General features: G+C 44.7%; 1 protein-coding gene across 4 annotated transcripts in view; it reads left to right on the top strand.

The window, feature by feature from the left end:
- Positions 1-22,034, top strand: part of GATAD2B (GATA zinc finger domain containing 2B) — a 117,362-nt gene that overhangs the window by 825 nt on the left and 94,503 nt on the right. Inside the window, exon 2 of one of the 4 annotated variants that reach the window (XM_053592477.1) lies at positions 19,355-19,660. The exons of 2 other annotated variants lie outside the window; for them this stretch is intronic. The gene's annotated coding sequence lies outside the window, so the exon portion shown is untranslated. Of the gene's footprint in view, positions 1-268; positions 433-19,354; positions 19,661-22,034 lie in introns of all 4 variants that reach the window. One more of the 4 variants, XM_053592476.1, reaches the window with a different exon arrangement.

The following is a 22,034-nucleotide window of genomic DNA, read 5'->3' as shown; positions in this document are numbered from 1 at the left end:
AGGGCGTGGGGGCAGCTCCCTGCCCTCAGTCTTGTGTTCGCGAGTAGATGGGACGCACGGGGGACCCGTTGAGGGCGAAGGAAGCTCGGGATGGTTACCTTTATTTAGGGAGAGGGATCAGGAGCGCAGAACCTTGCCCCTTTATTTCGTCGTCCACTGTTCCCTCGCCTCTTGGAGGAGAACGGAATTGTTTTATCCTGTCTTCTGTAGAGGCTAAATTACCTCTTTTCCAGTTGGGCTCATGGGACACACTGGATCTGTCTTCCAGTTGGTGTCTGAGGGTCGGTAAAACTTGCCCAACCCTAACCATAGCGGAACTTAGAGGACTTTTGGTGTGTCTGGTCTCAATTACGCGAAGGAGCTGGCCGCTCCTGCGAATGCAGAGGTTTAGGTGCCATTCGCGGGCCGGGACAGCTTTCCCCCTTCATAAAGGTATGGTGTCTTCTCTGGATTCTTCCCCAGCTTCAACTTCGTCCGAACACAAGATGTTAGCTCCTAGGGCTGGCACTGAGGTGGGGATGGTGGGTGGCATGTGGATGCTGAGTTATCCTTTTCCTCTGTTGTCCTCCGGAGAATTAGGGACCCTCCTGCTACCCGTTTTCTCATTTCTGTTAATTATTTGGAGGGGGTGTGTGTATGAGAGAAAGAGGGTTGGGGATACTTAATATATTTCAGGAAAGGAATCCAAGCAGTATTTTCAGACTATAAAAAAGGGATTTGGATTTGTAACTGATGGAGTAAAAGTGTGTTTAACAGATCTGTGTTGGAGATGCTTTTGTAGCTTTACCACATTTTCTTTTTAAAAAATGTATATTTCGAATAGACAATCCATGCATGTGATAAAAAGTGAAAAGAAAGCTTCCCTCCCACCTCTGTCCTACAGCCATCCAGTCCCCTTCCAAGTGTGCTTATGACTTAAGTGTTTTCTGGCAGCAGCCGGGTGTCTGTCTATAGGCTGTTGGAGAGTAACCTGTTTGGGTGTTGCATGCTAACTTTATTGCACTTTCTTTGATATGGTGACCTAAACTCTTCCTTGACATCTGATAACCACTTTGATTCCTATTTTGGTGCTAGAACAGTCTTGATAGAGTATTGTCATAGAATTGCATTTCTTTTGGTACTTGCTGGGAAGGAGGCTGCTTCTGGAGGTTCTGTGGAGGGATTCATTATATTTTGAGGAAAGGCCCCACCTGTTGGAAATGCTTTTTTGGTGACTGATTTCTGGTCCTGGCTGTTCAGGGTTAAGCTGGGTGAAGGATAGCTTTTCCTTGGACTTTTTTTTTTTTTTTTTTTTGTGGTTTTTGGCCGGGGCTGGGTTTGAACCTGCTACCTCCGGCATATGGGACCGGTGCCCTACTCCTTGAGCCACAGGCGCCACCCTTCCTTGGACTTTTTAAGCAGATAGGTTGTAGTGATAATTAGTAATAGGAGTACTGATCTTGCAGGGCTCTCTTCAGGGTTTTTGTTTGTTTGTTTGAGACAGAGTCACTCTGTTGCCCTGGTAGAGTGCCCTAGGGTCATTGCTCACAGCAATCTCAAACTCTTGGGCTCAAGAGACTCTCTTTCCTCAGCCTCCTGAGTAACTGGGACTACAGGTGTCTGTCAACACCCAGCTAGTTTTTCTATTTTTAGTAAAGACAGTGTCTCACTCTTGATCAAGCTTGTCTCTTAACTTTAGAGCTCAAATGATCCACCTGGCCTCCCAGAGTGCTAGGATTACAGGAGTGAGCTACGAAGCTCAGCCTTCTCTTCAGTTTTTAGAGGAATATAGTTTTTAGTTGAGTGGCAGTGATAGTCATCATGGAATGAGGTAGATAAGCGTTTATCAGCAGGAATTGTAAGCTGAACCTGTAGGCTGAGTGACTGAGTTTGAGGAGGTGAGTTATATAGACTTTTTTTTAGTTGTATAGACTTTTGTCCTCCATATTATTCCTTACTTGAGAACACTTTACATGAGGTGAGAGTGATTTATAGTTCAGAGCAGCATCCATCCTTATGACACTGTGTGGTTTGCCTCCTTTGACTGTGTGTGATGTCTGTTAACTTCCTGTTTAGAGGCAGTCCAAATAGAGTCTGAATAGAGGCTGCATTCATATACTTGTCTAGGAACAATGTTGACCAGGTAGGTTCCCTGATCCAGCTCTTCAAATCTAAGGTCTGGCAGTAACTTTTTATGCTATGTTTAGGACCTTTGGGTGTTGGGAGAGGGAGCTGTGAAGAATTTGTTTTGCACCCACAGCCTTAAAGTACTTTCAAAAGCCTGTGTGCTGTTCTCCATAGTTTTGGTATTCTCCCGACCCAGCTCTTTTTTTTTTTTTCCTTTTTGCCAGCTGGGTGGGGCTAGACCTCTACCTTGGGTTTTGGTTAGAGAACAGCTAGATAGAAGAGGTGCCAATGTATCAATAAAGGTTTTTTTGTTTTTGTTTTTTTGTAGAGACAGAGTCTCACTTTATGGCCCTCTGTAGAGTACCGTGGCCTCACACAGGTCACAGCAACCTCCAACTCCTGGGCTTAAGCGATTCTCTTGCCTCAGCCTCCCGAGCAGCTGGGACTACAGGCGCCAGCTATTTTTTGGTTGCAGTTTGGCCGGAGCTGGGTTTGAACCCGCCACCCTCGGTATATGGGGCCGGCGCCTTACCAACTGAGCCACAGGCGCCGCCCAATAAAGGTTTTTTTTTTTTTTGTAGAGACAGAGTCTCACTTTATGGCCCTCGGTAGAGTGCCGTGGCATCACACAGCTCACAGCAACCTCCAACTCCTGGGCTTAAGCGATTCTCTTGCCTCAGCCTCCCGAGCAGCTGTGACTACAGGCGCCCGCCACAACGCCCGGCTATTTTTTGGTTGCAGTTTGGCTGGGGCCGGGTTTGAACCCACCACCCTCGGCATATGGGGCCGTCACCCTACCGACTGAGCCACAGGCGCCGCCCTAAAGGTTTTTTTTTTTAGAACAGGTCTGTCTCTTGTCACCTGGGCTGGATTATAGTGGCATCTTCATAGCTTCTGTAACCTCTGACTCCTGGGCTCAAGTGACCCTCCTCCCTCAGCCTCCTGAGTGGCTGAGACTACAACCACCATGCCTGGCTGATTTTTTTACTTTGTAGAAACAGGGTCTCCCTGTGTTGCCCAGGTTGGTCTCTAATTTCTGGCTTCAAGAGATCCTTCCATCTCAGCCTCCCAAAGTGGTAGGATTATAGGCGTGAGCCACCACACCCAGCCCAGTAAAGATACCTTAATTATATATTGGGATCTGTGGATGCATTTTATTTTATTTTTTATTATTACTTTTTTTTTTTAAGAGACATTCTCTCTCTCTCGCGTAAGTCGAAGAGTTAGAGGTTGCTGTGAGCCGTGTGACGCCATAGCACTCTACCTGAGGGCAGTACAGTGAGACTCTGTCGCTACAAAAAAAAAAGAGAGAGACATTCTTTGTTGCCCTTGGTAGAGTGCCGTAGCGTCACACCTCATGGCAATCTCCAACTCCTGGGTTTAGGCAATTTTCTTGCCTCAGCCTCCCAAGTAGCTGGGACTACAGGCACCCGCCACAACACCTGGCTATTTTTTGTTGTAATTTGGCCAGGGCCAGGTTTGAATCTGCCACCCTTAGTATATGGGGCCAGTGCCCTACTCACTGAGCCACAGGCGCCGCCCTGTGGGTTCATTTTAGTTTTTTTTTTTTTGTAGAGACAGAGTCTCACTTTATGGCCCTCTGTAGAGTGCCGTGGCCTCACACAGCTCACAGCAACCTCCAACTCCTGGGCTTAAGGCGATTCTCTTGCCTCAGCCTCCCCAGTAGCTGGGACTACAGGCACCTGCCACAACGCCCGGCTATTTCATTTTAGCTTTTAAGTAGCGATTCTTGTTTGTTATGTATAAAATAGGCCTCTTATTCTTCTTATGTACTGATTCTTCCTTCTCTTCCTCCCCCACACACCAAGCTGGAGGTGCCTATCTAAGAAACTAGCAACTGTTGTGTCCTGGTTTCTTGACTCTGGGGCTTATTCCTTGTTAGCCACCCCATTGGGAGTCATGCTGACAAGCAGCTCCTCTGCACTTAGCTCGGAAGACTCATGTTGCTTAGCTCATTGAGAAAAGCCAAACCAGCTTTGGTTGATTAAAACAACTGTGAGGAGAGAAGTTGTGAGATTTGAGCTGTAACTGAGATGGGGGAGTTTTATTTTCCTGATCTTTGTAGAACTTAAAGCCCTGCTTCATTACGTATCAAGGCACAATAGCCAGGTATTCTCTGAGGTAGTTCGAAGGAGAATTGAAAAAAAAAAAAAAGAAAAAGACACACATCCAGATTGGCTATAAATCTAGGCCCTGGTATAAAACTGTTCACTTTTTGGTTGGGAAAAATCCAATCTATCAGACAGTGCCACACAAAGTTGCAGTTCTTATGCTGTTGGCTAAGCCTGGGAAAAGATACCTAAGTAAGTTCAATTTCCCTTGAAAAGGACTGGCTTTTGGGGAGAGAGCTTCTGTTAGCCATGTGGTTTGGTTTATCCTCAGTGATTTCTGTGAAGCTTTTTCTGTAGGTAGTGGTTGGGGACTTTGCTGGCTCCAGAGGCTGTGAAGCAAGAGCCTCCTGGTAGTAATGATAAGCCTCTTAAGAATAGGTCTGATTTGGCTCCGCGCCTGTGGCTCAGGCGGCTAAGGTGCCAGCCATATACACCTGAGCTGGTGGGTTCGAATTAAGCCCAGGCCCGCCAAACAACAATGAGGGCTGCAACTAACAAAATAAATAAATAAATAAATAAAATAGCCAGGTGTTGTGGCAGGTGCCTGTAATCCCAGCTACTTGGGAGGCAGAGGCAGGAGAATCGCTTGAGCCCAGGAGTTGGAGGTTGCTGTGATGCCACAGCACTCTACCCAGGGTAACAGCTTGAGGCTCTGTCTCAAAAAAAAAAAAAAAAAAGAAAAAAGAATAGGTCTGATTTGAAATCAACCCCTCCACATGTTCCATCGTGTACTTTCTCCTTTCATAGATATATGAAATATTCCTATATAGCTTGAGTTCATCTAGTAGGAATGATTGGGAGTGATCCAGGGTCATTAGGGCTTAACTTGTCTAAGATACTTTTTTAGATGGTGGGTCAGTCATGTTTGCAGTCTCCCTCAAAGTCTTAGTTGTGTTCCACTGTTTTAATCTGCCATTTATTAGCCTACTCTCTCTCTTCCAGGAAGTCTGAATTTATTTATTTACTTTTTTTTGTGTGTGTGATTTTTTTTTTTTTTTTTGGCCAGGGCTGGGTTTGAACCTGCCACCTCCGGCATATGGGACCGGCACCCTACTCCTTGAGCCACAGGCGCCACCCCTTTTTTTTTTTTTTTTTTTGAGACAGAGTTTCACTATGTCACCCCTGGTAGAGTGCTGTGGCGTCACAGCTTACAGCAACCTCTAATTCTTGGGCTTCTTGCATCAGCCTACCAAGTAGCTGGGACTACAGGCGCCTGCCGCAATGCCCAGCTGTGTTTTTGTTGCAGTTGTCAACTGTTGTTTAGCAGGCCTAGGCTGGGTTCGAACCTGCCAGCCTCCGTGTATGTGGCGGACGCCCTAAGCACTGAGCAATGGGCACCTAGCCAGGAAGTCTAATTTAAATACCCTCAGAAAGGCTGGACCCAGTGGCTCATACCGGTAATCCTAGCACTCTGGAAGTCTGAGGGGGGTGGATTGACTGAGCTCAGGAGTTTGAGACTAGCCTGAGCAAGAACAAGACCCTGGCTCTAAAAATAGCCAAGTGCTGTGGCAGGCACCTGTAGTCCCATCTACTTAGGAGGCTGAGGCAGGAGAATCACTTGAGCCCAAGAGTTTGAGGTTGCTGTGACCTGTGAGGCCACAGCACTCTACTTAGGGTGACAAAGTGAGACATTGTCTCCCCTTCACAGACACACACACACCCCAAAAAGGTAAATACTTTCAAAATGGTAACTGTTGCCTTAAGTTGCCATCATTTGGCTAGAAGCTATCAACAGTTTTCTGGGTTATAGAACCAAAAGCAACAAATGAATAAGAGGACACTTTGTTACTTTTTCTTTTCTTTCTTGAAACAGACTCTTATTCTGTTGCCCTTGGTAGGGTGCCATGGTGTCACAGTTCACAGCAATCTCCAGCTCTTGGGTTTAGGCGATTCTCTTGCCTCAGCCTCCTGAGTAGGCGCCCTCCACAAAGCTCGGCTATTACTGCAGATTGGCCTGGGCTGGGTTCGAACCTGCCACCTTCGGTATATGGGGCCCTACTCAGTGAGCCACAGGCGCTGCCCATACATTTTGTTACTTTTTGAGGTATGAAATGGTCAAATCCTAGACCTCAAAGAGTCATAGCGATTGTAGAAGGGTCTTTGACCACATGTGAACTTAATTGTTATTAATACTAACCAGTAAACTACTAAAGAAATTAAGGGAAATGATAGTAATTCTGTATTCCTGAGCCATTCTTATGTTATTTTTCATACCTGGATAGTATACATTTTAAAAAATAATTCAGGGCCTGCAATGGTGGCTCATGCCTATAATCCTAGCAATCTGGGAGGCCAGGGCAGATGGATTGCCTGAGCTCAGGATTTCCAGACCAGCTTGAGCAAGAGTGAGATTCCGTGTCTACTAAAAATAGAAAAATTAGCTGGGCTTGGTGGTATGTGCCTATAGTCCCAACTACTTAGGAGGCTGAGGAAAGAGGATTGCTTCAGCCCGAGAATTTGAGGTTGCTGTGAGCTATGACACCAAGGCACTCTAGGTGACAGAGTGAGACTCTGTCTCAATTATTTATTTATTTATTTATTTTTGAGACAGAGTCTCACTATGTTGCCCTCGGTAGAGTGCCATGGCATCACACGGCTCACAGCAACCTCCAACTCCTAGGCTTAAGCGATTCTCTTGCCTCAGCCTCCCAAGTAGCTGGGACTACAGGCGCCCGCCACAACGCCCGGCTATTTTTTGGTTGCAGTTTGACCAGGGCCGGGTTTGAACCCGCCACCCTCGGTATATGGGGCCGGCGCCTTACTGACTGAGCCACAGGCACCGCCCCTGTCTCAATTATTAATATTCAGGTTACTGTTACCTGAAGCTGAAAGACAGACTTTAAATCTCCTGGTCAAAGCTTTCTTGGTCTTGTCTCATTTCAGGGGAAAGTGGAATTTGTAATCTTCCAAAATTAATGTTGGAATGTTAGTAGGATTTAGGTTAGACACCAGGATTAACAAATTCCCATTATAATCATGAAGGATTGCAAATATTAAGTGAAGGGCTTGTGTATCACTTATCTCCAAAATATTCATTAGGTTAGCTTCCCCGCACCCTTTTTTTTTTTTTAGAGACAGGTCTCATTTTGTCACCCTTGGTAGAGTGCTATGGTGTTGCAGCTCATAGCAATCTCCAGCTCTTGGACTCAGGCGATTCTCTTGCCTCAGCCTCCTGAGTAGCTGGGACTACAGTCGCCTGCCACAACTGTTTTTTTGTTGCAGTTTGGCCGGGGCTGGGTTTGAACCTGCTACCCTCGGTATATGGGTCCAGCACCCTACTCATTGAGCTAAAGGCACCGCCCTCATTATGTTAGCTTTTTGAGAGTATTTAAATTCAGACTTCCTGGGAGAGGGTAGACTAATAAATGGCAGATTGGAATAGTGGAACACAAATGTAGAAAGGATCTAGGAGTCTTGGGTCAAATTCTTGGCTTGTGATTTATTAGCTAAATGATTTTGGGTAAACTTCCTAATTTATTTTATTTATTTTTATTTTATTTTTTTTTTGTAGAGTCAGAGTCTCACTTTACCGCCCTCTGTAGAGTGGCATGACATCACACAGCTCACAGCAACCTCCAGCTCTTGGGCTTAGGTGATTCTCTTGCCTCAGCCTCCCGAGTAGCTGGGACTACAGGTGCCTGCCACAACGTCCGGTGTTGTATTTTTTTGTTGCAGTTTGGTCAGGGCCGGCTTCAAACATGCTACCCTCGGTATATGGGGCCAGCGCCCTACCCACTGAGCCACAGGCACCACCCTGTTTTGTGAACTTTAAATTATACAAATAATGACAAAATTATGTCCTTCCCACTGAAATGATAAATAACCCTTTATTATTTAAAAAATTCCATGTAGCTCACACCTGTAATCCTAGTATTTTGGGAGGCGAAGGCGGGTGGATCGCCTGAGCTCAAGAGTACAAGAGCCAGCCTGAACAAGAATGAGACCCCCTGGTAGCTCCTGTAGCTCAGTCAGTAGGGTGCTAGCCATATACACCTACAGTGGGTTCGAACCAGGCCTGGACCTGCTAAGCAACAATGACAACTGCAACCATAAAATAGCTGGGCATTGTGGTGGGCGCCTGTAGTGCCAGCTACTTGGGAGGCTGAGGCAAGAGAACCGCTTAAGCCCAGGAGTTTGAGGTTGCTGTGAGCTGAGATGCCATGGCACTCTACCCAGGGCAACAGCTTGACACTCTGTCTCAAGAAAAAAAAAAAAGAATGAGACCCCTGTCTCTACTAAAAATGGAAAAACTAGCTGGTCATTGTCGCAGGTGCCAGGCCACTCAGGAGGCTGAGGCAGGACGATCTCTTGAGCCCAAGAGTTTTGAGGTTACTGTGAGCTATGACACCTTGGCACTCTAGTTTGGGCAACAGAGTGAGAGTATATGTTTCAAAAACAAAAAACAAACAAACAAAAAAACGAAAAAGGAAGATTGGGCCAGGTGTGGTAGCTCATGCATTTTAGGAAACAGGCGGGAAGATTGCTTGAGGCCAGGAGTTTGAGAACAGCCTAGGCAATGTAGTGAGACCCATCTTGCTACAAAAAAAAATTTTTTTTTTTAAACTATCCAGGTGGGCCATGACTGTGGCTCAGTGAGTAAGGCGCCGGCCCAATATACTGTGGATGGCGGGTTCAAACCTGGCCCCGGCCAAACTGCAACAAAAAAATAGCCAGGTGTTGTGGCGGGTGCCTGTAGTCTCAGCTACTCGGGAGGCTGAGGCAAGAGAATTACCTAAGCCCAGGAGTTGGAGGTTGCTGTGAGCTGTGTGACGCCATGGCACTACCAAGGGCAATAAAGTGAGACTCTGTCTCTATGAAAAAAACAAACAAACAAAGAAAAAACTAGCCAGGTGTCATGGAGGGCACCTGTAGTCCAACTTGTGGGGAGGCTGAGGCAAGAGGATCCCTTGAACCCAAGTGTTTAAGGTTGCTGTGAGCTATGACGCATGGCCCTTTACCCAAGATCAACGTCTGCTCTCAAAAACAAAACAAAACAAAAAACCCATGTACATTGACATTCAATATTACCATGTCTTTCCTAAACTCTAGTCCTTCGATTCCAACTGATATCTCAGATTTAACATTTCCAACGTCTTTTTTTTCTCTTCCCCTTTTGGATTCACTGAGTCATATAAGGCAGAGATGTGAGTGAGCGTCATTGTCACTTCTGTATCTTTACTAAGTATTCCTGAACCTGTAGCTTCTTCTGTGTCTCTCTCTCTACTCCTGATCTCCTAATTAATGCCCATAACAACTCTTTTTTTTTTTTTTCTTTGAGACAGATTCTCACTGTGTCACCCTCATAATGAGCTGTGACATCACAGCTAAGTGATTTTCTTGCCTCAGTCTCCCATGTAGCTGGGGCTATTTGTGCCCGCCACAATGCCCAGCTATTTTTTTGTTGTTGTTGTTGCTGTTGTTGCATTTGTCATTGTTGTCTTAACTGGCCCAGGCTGGGTTCCAACCCACCAGCCTTGGCGTATGTGGCCAGAACCTTACCCACTGAGCTGTGGGCACCACCCTCTTTTCTTTCCTTTTTTTAATTTTTTATTTATTTTTATTTTTATTTTTTTTGAGACAGAACCTCAAGCTGTCACCCTGGGTAGAGTGCTGTGACATCACAGCTCACAGCAACCTCTAACTCCTGGGCTCAAGCAAGTCTCTTGCCTCTGCCTCCCAAGTAGCTGGGACTACAGGTGCCTGCCACAACACCCAGCTATTTTTTTTTTTGTTGGCCAGGGCTGGGTTTGAACCCGTCACCTCTGGCATATGGGACCGGCACCCTACTCCTTGAGCCACAGTTACTGCCCAACACCCAGCTATTTTTTGTTTCAGTTGTCATTATTGCTTTAGCTGGCCAGGGCCAGGTTCGAACCTGCCAGCCTCAGTGTATGTGGGTAGTATTGTAACCGCTGTGCTACAGGCACTGAGCCTACTTTTAAAATTCTTGTAGTAACTCTTTGAGGGAGTATTGTGTCCATTTTACAGATGAGAAAATTCATTTCCTTGGGAAATGGTTATTTTGCTGGAATTTCACAGATTACAAAAAAAAATGGTGAATCTAGCATTATTTGGATCTGTTTGTGTGACTCTAAAAGTTGTGGTCTTTTTTCTGCTGGTGTTTCTAGTGTTTCTTACAGAGTTTTTCTTCCTTTTTAAACAATACTTCCCTAATTATTAATACCTCCTTGAAAAAAGTTATGTGGTCAAATAGTATTTAGCAAAGATGTCTTTACAGCATAACTTTCCTGAGTCCTACATGTCTCATTATCTTCAAAATATACGTTATATATTGGGAGTGGTAAGAGAAGGACTAACGGATTCAGAGCTTCTCAACATTATTTGACCTTGAAGTGAGCATGTTAGGGTACTAGTGGTCTTATTCAATGCCTTGAGAATACTACACTTTGCTCTTCTGCTTCCCTGTAGTTCCCTTTGAGGTTGTTATATTCTGGAATGAGGGAACTGACTGTTTTTGTGTGCTAGTTTTCCAAAAAACTAGTGTGGAGGCATTAGGCTAGGTAGTTATTAGAAACTTCAGTGGTATAGGGGCCACGGTTTTTCCCCCATGATTCTTCTAAGGCAGATGGGGTACAGTTCAACCAGTGTGGCCTTCACCTTTATCATACTCCCAGGAGGAGTGCTATAACTGAGCTTCTTCCCCAACCTTTCAGCTGACAAGCTAGGAATTAGAGAGTAAGGTTTCAACTTTGGGAATGAACAGAAACCCCTGAGCCAGGAGCAAGAAATTCTTCCTTTTTGTAAAGGTGGCAGTATCCCTCTAAGAATGCTGTAAAGCCTGCTGTTATTTCTCTTCTGTGAAGCATGCAGACAGACTTCAAGATCAGAGGAGAAATTCTAGTCGTCTTCTAGTCCTTTAAAGATTGATATGTTGGGCGGTGCCTGTGGCTCAAGGAGTAGGGCGCCAGTCCCAAATGCCAGAGGTGGCAGGTTCAAACCCAGCCCCGGCCAAAGAAAAAAAAAAAGATTGTTATGTTAATCTCAAAATTAAAACAGAACTTTTAAGAAATTTGTCCGTGGACCAGTTGACTACGGAGTATTGAACTATTAGGTTCTATGGGAGTTTGATGTGAATAGCATGACATTCTTCTTTTTTGTTTTTCCTTTTGAGATAGTCTTATTATGTCACCCTCGGTAGAGTGGCGTGGCGTCAACAGCTCACAGCAACCTCAGACTCTTGGCAAGGGTCCTCAAACTACAGCCCGCGGGCCACATGAGGCAGTGTGATTGTATTTGTTCCCGTTTTGGTTTTTTACTTCAAAATAAGATATGTGCCGTGTGCATAGGAATTTGTTCATAGTTTTTTTTTAAAACTATAGTCCGGCCCCCCAGCGGTCTGAGGGACAGTGAACTGGCCCCCTGTTTAAAAAGTTTGAGGACCTCTGCTCTTGGGCTTAAGCAATTCTCCTGCCTCACCCTCCCAAGTAGCAGGGACTACAGGCACCCACCACAATGCCCGGCTATTTTTTTGTTGTTGTCGTCATTGTTGTTTGACAGTCCCTGGGCCAGGTTTGAATTCGCCAGCTCTGATCTATGTGGCTGGCGCCCTAGTTGCTGAGCTGCAGGCGCTGAGTCTAGCATGACATTATTTACATGTACTAGAATTTGGCTTATAAGTGTTCATGAATAGGTTTGTGTTACTCTGATGCTTATTTTTCTCTTGTAATTCAGGCAGTAAAGAATACTCATTTCTTTGCCTAAGTGCAATGTGTAAGTTTTACTCTTTTAGAATATTTTTTCTTTTTCTTTTAGAATATTTTATTGCAGTTTGGCCGGGGCTGGGTTTGAACCCGCCACCCTCGGTATATGGGGCCGGCGCCCTACTCACTGAGCCACAGGCGCCGCCCTCTTTTAGAATATTTTAAATTCAGATTTTTTTCTTTTTTTTTTTTTGTAGAGACAGAGTCTCACTGTACCGCCCTCAGGTAGAGTGCCATGGCGTCGCACGGCTCACAGCAACCTCTAACTCTTGGGCTTACGCGATTCTCTTGCCTCAGCCTCCCAAGCAGCTGGGACTACAGGCGCCCGCCACAACGCCCGGCTATTTTTTTGTTGCAGTTTGGCCGGGGCTGGGTTTGAACCCGCCACCCTCGCCCTACTCACTGAGCCACAGGCGCCGCCCGTAAATTCAGATTTTTTTTCTTCCAAATAATGGGAACTAGAAAATAGGTCTCTTACGGTACTAAGGTCCAATCTTATGTTTTTCGGTTTTTTTAGAGACAGAGTTTTACTTTCTCCCTTAATAGAGTGCTGGGGCGTCATAGCTCACAGCAACCTCCAGCTCTTGGGCTTACACAGTTCTTTTGCCTCAGGCTTCCAAGTAGCTGGGACTACAGGTGCCTGGCTATTTTTTGGTGCAGTTTGGCTGGGGCCGTGTTTGAACCTGCCACCCTTGGTATGGGGCCGGCTTGTGACAGAGTCTCATTATGTCACCCTGGGTAGGGTGCTGTGGCATCACAGCTTATAGCAACCTCCAACTCTTGGGCTTAAGTGATTCTCTTGCCTCAGCCTCCCGAGTAGCTGGGACTGCAGGCGCCCCCCACAATGCCTGGCTGTTCTTTTGTTGTAGTTGTTTAGCTGGCCGGGCCACCTTCTGTGTATGTGGCTGCTACTGTAACCACTATGTTACGGGCACTGAGCCAATCTTAGGTTTTATTAGCCTGCTTTTTTAACTTTCCATTTTCTGGTTGGAGAGCTATTCCTGAGTTGAATTCTGTTTAATGCATATCTACTGAACCGAAAGCTTTTTTTTTTTGCCTGAGACAGTCTCACTTTGTCACCCGAGGTAGTGTGCCATGGCTTCATAGCTCACAGCAACCTCAAAGTCTTGGGCTTAAGCAGTTCTCTTGCCTCAGCCTCCCAAATACCTGGGACTACAGGCGCCTGTCACAATGCCTGGCTTATTTTAGAGATAGGGTCTCGCTCTTGCTCAGGCAGTTCACCTGCTTTGGCCTCCCAGAGTGGTAGGATTATAGGAGTGAGCCAACACACCTGGCCTTGAACTGAAAGCTTTCAAGAAACATGGGTAATAGGAAAAGGATCATTTATAGCTGTGTTTTGCAGTCAACAAGAAAATCTTGGAAATATAAATACATTTTCAAAGGAACTTAAAGATTCAAAGGAATACAAACTTCTATTTTAAATAGTGGTAAAAATTTGAGATCTAATGGATTACTCTGCAAATGTAGTATATTGATACCACCTATTATGAGCTGTTTTGGTTGGTGCATGACTTTTTACTATAATATGAAGGCATTGAAGTTTATCTGGTATTAAATTGTAAGTTCCTAATTTTGTCAAATACAGAGTGGTAGATGTCATAGAAGAATATAACCAAGGTTAGAATCTGGATATTCTTTACTTCCAGATTAAACCTATTTTGGCTGGCTGAATAGGAGTAAAGATAAGATAATAGGGAGTAAAATATAATAAGATAAAGTTGTAAATAAAACTTGCCTAGGCTCTGGGCAGCGCCTGTGGTTCAGTGGGTAGGGCGCTGGCCCCATATACCGAGGGTGGCAGATTTGGACCCAGCACCAGCCAAACTGCAACAGAAAAATAGCTGGGCATTGTGGCGGGAGCCTGTAGTCCCAGCTACTTGGGAGGCTGAGGTAAGAGAATTGCTTAAGCCCAGGAGCTGAAGGTTGCTGTGAGCTGTGTGATGCCACGGCACTCTACTGAGGGCGATAAAGTAAGACTCGGTCTCTCTGTCTCTCTTTTTTTTTTTTTTTCTTTTTGGCTGGGGCTGGGTTTGAACCCACCACCCTCAGTGTATGGGGCCAGCACCCTACTCCTTGAGCCACAGGCACTGCCCAAGAGTCGGTCTCTTTAAAAAACAAAACAAACAAACAAAAAAACCCCAGAAAACTTGCCTAGGCTTAGTGATTTATATCTGTAATTCCATCACTTTTTTTTCTTTTCATTTATAAAATGGTCTGTTATTTTACTAGCTGAAATATTTCCTTCATTATAAACTAAGTTTCCATATTTACCTATATCTGTTTCTTTTTTCTTATTAAATCATAGCTGTGTACATTAATGCAATTATGGGGTACAGTGTGCTGGTTTTATATACAATTTGAAATATTTTCATCAAACTGGTTAACATAGCCTTCACGGCATTTTTTTTATTTTTTATTTTTTTTGTAGAGACAGAGTCTCACTGTACCGCCCTCGGGTAGAGTGCCGTGGCGTCACACGGCTCACAGCAACCTCTAACTCTTGGGCTTACGCGATTCTCTTGCCTCAGGCTCCCGAGCAGCTGGGACTACAGGCGCCCGCCACAACGCCCGGCTATTTTATTTTTTGTTGCAGTTAGGCCGGGGCTGGGTTTGAACCCGCCACCCTCGGCATATGGGGCCGGCGCCCTACTCGCTGAGCCATAGGCGCCGCCCAAGTGGTACTTTTTTATCATCATGCTTGGTAGAGTACTGTGGTGTCTGTCATAGCTCACAGCGATCTCAAACTCTTGGGCTTAAGCGATTCTCTTGCCTCAGCCTCCCCAGTAGCTAAGGACTACAGGTGCATGCCACAATGCCCGGCTATTTTTATAGATGAAGTCTTGCTCTGGCTCAGGCTGGTCTTAAACCCATGAGCTCAGGCAATCCATCCACCTCGACCTCCCAAGTGCTAGGATTACAGGCCTCAGCCAGTGCGCCCAGCCCTATTTTTTTCTTTTTTTGTCTGTGGTTTTTGTGTTCAATAAATCTTTGCCATAGTCTGGTACAGTACCTCACGCCATTAATTCTAGTACTCTGGGAGGCCTAGGCAGATGGATTGCTTGAGCTCAGGAGTTCGAGACCAGCTTGAGCAAGAGCAAAATCCCGTCTCTAAAAAATAACTGAATGTTGTGGCAGATGTCTGTGGTCCCAGCTACTTGGCAGGCTGAGGTTGCTGTGAGCTCTGACGCTACAGCACTCTACCAAGGGCAACAAAGTGAGACTGTATGGCAAAAACAAAAAACAAAAAAAACCAACTTTGTCAAATCCAACATTATGAAGCTGTCCTTCTTTTCTTTCCTGAATTTTGTAGTTTTAGCTCTGGTATTTAGTTACTGTTTCATTTTGTGTTCATTTTTGTACATTGTGTTAAAATAAGGGTCTACCTTCATTTTATTGCATGAGTGTAGGTAGTTTTCCCAGTACCATTTCTTTCTTTTTTGTTTGTAGAGGGAGTGTCTCACTTTATCACCCTTGGTAGAGTGCTCTGGCTTCACAGCTCACAGTAACCTCCAGCTCTTGGGCTTAGGTGATTCTTTTGCCTCAGGCTCCCGAGTAGCTGGGACTACAGGCACCGGGCATAATGCCCAGCTATTTTTTTGTTGCAATTCAGCCGGGGCCGGGTTTGAACCTGCCACCCTTGGTATATGGGGCCGGTGCCCTACTCCCTGAGCCACAGGTGCTGCCCCTCCCAGTACTATTTCTTGAAGACTGTTCTTCCTCCATTGGCATCCTTGGCATCCTTGTTAGCAATCATCTGATCACATATATTGCAAGGGTTTATTTCTGGCCTCTCTATTCTGTTTCACTGGTCTTTATGTTAGTGCCACACTGTTCTTGTTATTATAGTTTTGTAGTAAGTTTTGAAATCAGGAAGTATGAGTCTTCTGTAAATTAGGAAGTATGAGTCTTCTGTTTTTCCTTTCTTTATCCTAAGATTGTTTTGGCTGTTTGGGCTCCTTTGAAATGATATATCAATTTATTTTTTTACAGTAGCCTATTATTTCTTTTTTTTTTTTTTTTTTTTTTTTTGTGGTTTTTGGCCGGGGCTGGGTTTGAACCTGCCACCTCCGACATATGGGACCGGCGCCCTACTCCTTGAGCCACAGGAGCTGCCCAGTCTATTATTTCTTATACCCATAATAGCATGATTTCATAGAAAACAGGGTCCAGCAGCTCAGGGTCCTTTCCATTGGTTCTCAGAGTGAGCTTTGCTGGGTGGAGCAGGATGGTACATTATTTGAACCCAGGTACCTTCTTTTTGTGATCATTTTTCTTCATGTGTTTCAGGAAGCTATCTTGGCTCTTAGAGTGCCAGTGCTCAATAGGAACATGAATCCTCTTTGCAAGAATCTTGCCCTTAACTTATTTGTTTACAACAATGCCAGTATCATGCTGGGTAACAATGTAGACTCTTCAACTTTTGCCATGGTAACATCTGTGTGGCATGCCTTTTTGGACAGTAAGTACCCATTCCTTTGATGTCTACACTATTGCCTTTCTTGTAGATTTGCATGTATGCAGCCAAAGGAGCAACTCCATGTTTTCAAAAGGCCTGGAGAAAATGTATCGGGTGCTTCTCCTCTTTTCTTTTGTGTTCATCATTTTGGTGAATTACTGGAAGATTACGTCTCTGTCCGAAGGTGATATATGAATTTTACAGAGGATTTTTCTTTTTTTCTTTCTTTGAGACAGAGTCTCAGTTTCTTGCCCTCTGTAGAGTGCGCTAGCATCACAGCTCACGGCAACCTCAAACTCCTGGGCTCAAGTGATGCTCTTGCCTCAGCCTCCTGAGTAGCTGGGACTACAGGCACCTACCAGAACACCCAGCTGTTTTTGGAGATGGGGTCTCACTCTTGTTCAGGTTGTTCTCAAACTCCGGAGCTCAGGCAGTCCACTTGTTTTAGTCTGCCAGAGTGCTAGGATTACAGGCATGAACCGAGCTACCACATCTAGCCCAGAATGGTTTTTCTTTTCTTTTGGGAAGTGGGGGACAGAATTTTACTCTTTCATGCTGTATAGAGTGCGTCAATATAGCTCACAGCAACCTCAGACTCCTATCTTCCTGTCTCAGCTTGGACTATAAGCGTTCTACCACAGAAGGCTGGGTTAGTTTTTCTATTTTTAGTAGAGACAGGTCTCAATCTTGCTCACACTGATCTCAAACTACTCCTGCCCTCAAGCAGTCCACCATCTCAGCCTCCCAGACTGCTAGGATTACAGATATGAGGTACCACACTCAGCCAGAGGGTGGGTTTATTTTATTTTTTTTTTGAGACAGTCTCTCAAGCTGTGGTCCTAGGTAGAATGCTGTGGCGTCACTACTCATAGCAACCTCAAACTCTTGGGCTTAAGTGATCCTCTTGCCTCAGCCTCCCAAGTGGCTGGGACTACAGGTGCCGGCCACAACGCCCTGCTATTTTTTTTGGTTGTAGCTATCGTTGTTTGGTGGGCCCTGGCTGGATTCGAACCCGCCAGCTTTGTGGTATGTGGCTGACGTGTTAGCCGCTTGAGCTGCAGGCGCCAAGCACAGAGTGGGTTTTTCTATTCACACAGTTTTTTTTTTTTTTTTTTTTTATACATTCTTTTATTTTTTTTTGGCCAGGGCTGGGTTTGAACCTGCCACCTCTGGCATATGGGACTGGTGCCCTACTCCTTGAGCCACAGGCGCCACCCCACACAGTTTTTTATATTGGGCTGAAAATCTGAATGGGATTCTGTGATAACAATTGGGCAGGTTTGGCGCCTGTAGCTCAAGCGGCTAAGGTACCAGCCACATACACCAGAGCTGGCAGGTTCGAATCCAGCCTGGGCCTGCCAAACAACAACGACAACTACAACCAAAAAATAGCCAGGCATTGTTGCGGACACCTGTAGTCCCAGCTACTTGGGAGGCCGAGGCAAGAGAATCGCTTAAGCTTAGGAGTTAGAGGTGGCTGTGAGCTGTGATGCCACAGCACTGTACCCAGGGCTCTGTACCCAGGGCTCTGTACCCAGGGCTCTGTACACCTTGAGGCTCTGTTTCGAAACAAACAAACAAAAAAATCAATTGGGCAGGTGACTCAGATCATAGTTTTCATTTTACCTGGTTCTTTGGATAACTGTATTTTTCTTTATGTATTAGAAGTACTATTACTCAAAACATCTTTGCTCTTGTAAATGAATCATATTGTAATGGTTGGGATACTTAATCTTTATTTTTAAGAGCTTAGTTCAAATTTTAAAAAATTAACTACAGAGTGGAAAGATTTTCATCATTGTCTTTCATCTGCCTAGTTTTGAACCCCATCACCCATTCATCCTTTCTTTTCTATCAGTTCACAGTTTATCTACAAGAAAATATGAGTTTATTCTTAGTTTTCTTTTTTCTTTTTACACAGAAGAGCATAGTTCTCTACATCTTGCCTTTTGTCACATAACAATATAGGAGTTTTTTTTGGGCGGCGCCTGTGGCTCAGTCGGTAAGGCGCCGGCCCCATATACCGAGGGTGGCGGGTTCAAGCCCAGCCCCGGCCAAACTGCAACCAAAAAATAGCCGGGTGTTGTGGCGGGCGCCTGTAGTCCCAGCTACTCGGGAGGCTGAGGCAGGAGAATCGCTTAAGCCCAGGAGTTGGAGGTTCCTGTGAGCTGTGTGAGGCCACGGCACTCTACCGAGGGCCATAAAGTGAGACTCTGTCTCTACAAAAAAAAAAAAAAACAATATAGGAGTTTTTTTTTATTATTTTTTTATTTTTTATTTTGGCTGGGGCTAGGTTTGAGCCCGCCACCTCCGGCATATGGGACCGGAACCCTACTCCTTGAGCCACAGGTGCCGCCCTATAGGAGTTTTTTTTTCAAGTGTGTACACTGAGACCTTACTTTAAGGAAAATTTTAAGGATGAAAACCCTTTTATAGATACTAGAGCTGTACTGGGAAAGAATATTTAGGCTTATGGTAATACATCGCCTTATGGAAATTAACTGTGTACTTTTCCTGTTGGTTACAAATCTGTAGTTTAGTGACTGTCATTGCTCCTATTCTCAGCATTGAACAGTTTGAAAGCTACTAAGTTATTAAACTTAGTTTAGGAATGCTGTTTGCCTAGTTCATGAAATCTGTTTTATGACAGTTTTATTTTGTTTTATCACATTTTATTTGTAGTCCTAATTTGCAAAATATGTCAGAAAATCCAAAGCTCTGATCAGCGATGTGGGTTTATGTATTTTTCCAGTTACTGCAGTAAAGATCTCAGGTACTTTTCTCTATCCAAGACTGAATCAGTCTAGGAAAATGACAGGTAATCACTCTGATAAAGAGAAAACATGTGTCTGGTTTTCTGTCCCACCTATCAGAGCTGTTTACTTTGTTTATATTTTTATTTATTTTTTTTTTTGTAGAGACAGAGTCTCACTTAACTACCCTCGGTAGAGTGCCATGATGTCACAGGACTCACAGCAACCTCCAGCTCTTGGGCTTTCGCGATTCTCCTGCCTCAGCCTCCCGAGCAGCTGGGACTACACAGCGCCACAACGCCCAGCTATTTTTTGGTTGCAGTTCAGCCAGGGCTGGGTTTGAACCTGCCACCTTCGGTATATGGGGCCTGCGCCCTACTCACTGAGCCACAGGCGCCACCCAGAGAACTGTTTACTTTGTAAACACTTAAATCTGTTGATGGTGGGAAACTGAAGAGGCCTGACCACTTCGTATGTTTGGAGAATATTTATTGTATAACTGCTATGTAAAAGATGTAAATATAGGTGTTGCAGAGGATATAAAGATAAATAACACAACTTTGGTCCTCATGAAGATGTAGTCAGTAGAGAGGACATGTGTTGAAATAACTATAGTACTAGATACACTGTAATTATAAATTAGCATATTAGGAACAAGTGCCTCTTAAGTACGAACTGTACCCTTATTTGGCACTTTTTACAACTTGTGTTCAAGTGTAATAGGCTTACCAAATCCTCAAAATTCTACTTTAAAAACTTCATTTATTTCATGTATTTGTATCTATCCCAAATTCTCTTGCCCTTACCCCACTTAACACATTGGTTATCCATTTATTTATTTATTTATTATTTTGATACAGAGCCTTAAGCTGTCGCCCTGGGTAGAGTGCCGTGACATCACAGGTCACAGCAACCTCCAACTCCTGGGCTCAGGCAAGTTCCTGCCTCTGCCTCCCAAGTAGCTGGGACTACAAGTGCCTGCCACAACGCCTGGCTATTTTTTGGTTGCAGCTGTCATTGTTGTTTGGCATGCCCAGGCTGGATTTGAACCCACCAGCTCAGGTGTATGTGGCTGGCGCCTTAGCGGCTTGAGCCACAGGCGCTAAGCCTGGTTATCCTTTTAATAATAATTTACATTTTGGGGGCTGTGTGTTAGGCACTGTTCTAAACACTTTAAGTTAGTTTAATCTTCACAGTACTCTAAAGTTAGATGCTATATTATCTTTTTACAGATGAAGAAACTGAAGTATACTGAGGTTAAGAAATTAGTCTGAGGTCATATATCTAGTAAGTACAAGAGCTAGTATACAAAATCAGCACATCTGACTCTTAAACTCTTAAGCTTTATACTGTACTCTTGTCTCTGTATGTGTGTTTGTATACACACAAGCCCTGACAATTAAGTTTGTGAACTCGGGCTACAAAAACTGCTACATACCTTATTGCTGAATATCACTGTGATCACCTTCAAAGTACTTCCTGTGGGGAGCTATTCACAGATGCTAGCATCCAGTCTACCCTTTACGGCAGTTTTTGAACTCTTTTTCTCAAATATTCATTAGAACTGGTGTATGAGGTCTGACAGTTAAATTCCCTAACTCATCCTAGAAAAAGTGCTTTGAAGGGTAGACTAGGTGTGGGCATTGGTGCAGAGCTTCAGTCACTTAGGAGGCAACAGCAGTGATATGTAGCAGTGAGGGCTGCAGATGGAGCAGTTCTTATAGGACAGGTTCGTGAACTTAATTGTCTGACTCTATATATGTATACATTCATATGACACAGGTAATTGATTTAGTGCCTGTGTAATCTTTCATTGTATGGATATATCTTAATTTACTTAATCTGTCCCTTGCTTGGGGACATTTAGGATGTTTCCAATTTGTGTCTGTGTGTACTATGATAACCAGTGTTCCAGTGAAACATCTTTCATATACCTTTTACACATTTCAGTGTACCTGTACTTAAAATTTCTAGAAGTGTAACTTCCGTTAAAACATAAAGTTTTGTTAGGTGCTGGGCGGCGCCTGTGGCTAAGTGAGTAGGGCGCAGGCCCCATATACCCAGGATGGTGGGTTTGAATCTGGCCCCGGCCAAACAGCAACAAAAAATAGCCAGGTGTTGGGTGGCGCCTGTGGCTCAACGGGTAGGGCGCCTGTCCCATATGCCGGAGGTGGCGGGTTCAAGCCCAGCCCCGGCCAAAAAAAAAAAAAAAAAAAAAGATAAAAATAGCCAGGTGTTGTGGTGGGCACCTGTAGTCCCAACTGCTCAGGAGGCTGAGGCAAGAGAATCGCCTAAGCCCAAGAGCTGGAGGTTGCTGTGAGCTCTGACAGCAGGACACTCTACCAAGGGTGAGAAAGTGAAACTCTGTATCTTTAAAAAAAAAAAAAAAAAAAAGTTTTGTTAGGTGTTGTTAAATTATCCTCCAAATATTTGTACTAATCTATATTCATAACATCAAGCTATAAGAGTTTTAAAGACAATTCAATTTAAATCTAAACTTGAGGGCGGCGCCTGTGGCTCAAGGAGTGGGGCACTGGCCTCATACACTGGAGGTGCTGGGTTCCAACCCAGCCCCAGCCAAAAACTGCAAAAAAAATCGAAACTTGAGAGGAGCATAGTCACTGAGGAGATCTGTCTGTCCTCAGGTGCCTTTAGGAACACTTAGTACTTTATTAGCATATCCTTTCTTTTTTTTTCTTTGAGACAGAGCCTCAAGCTGTCGCCCTGGGTAGAGTGCTGTAGCATCCCAGGTCACAGCAACCTCCAACTCCTAGGTTCAAGTGATTCTCCTGCCTCTGCCTCCCAAGCAGCTGGGACTACAGGCACCCACCACAACGCCTGGCTG

The sequence above is a fragment of the Nycticebus coucang genome, chromosome 5 (assembly GCF_027406575.1).
Source record: "Nycticebus coucang isolate mNycCou1 chromosome 5, mNycCou1.pri, whole genome shotgun sequence".
Taxonomy (NCBI): Eukaryota; Metazoa; Chordata; class Mammalia; order Primates; family Lorisidae; genus Nycticebus; species Nycticebus coucang.
The sequence above is the reverse complement of the archived record's forward strand: the minus strand, read 5'-3'. Positions and strand labels throughout refer to the sequence as shown.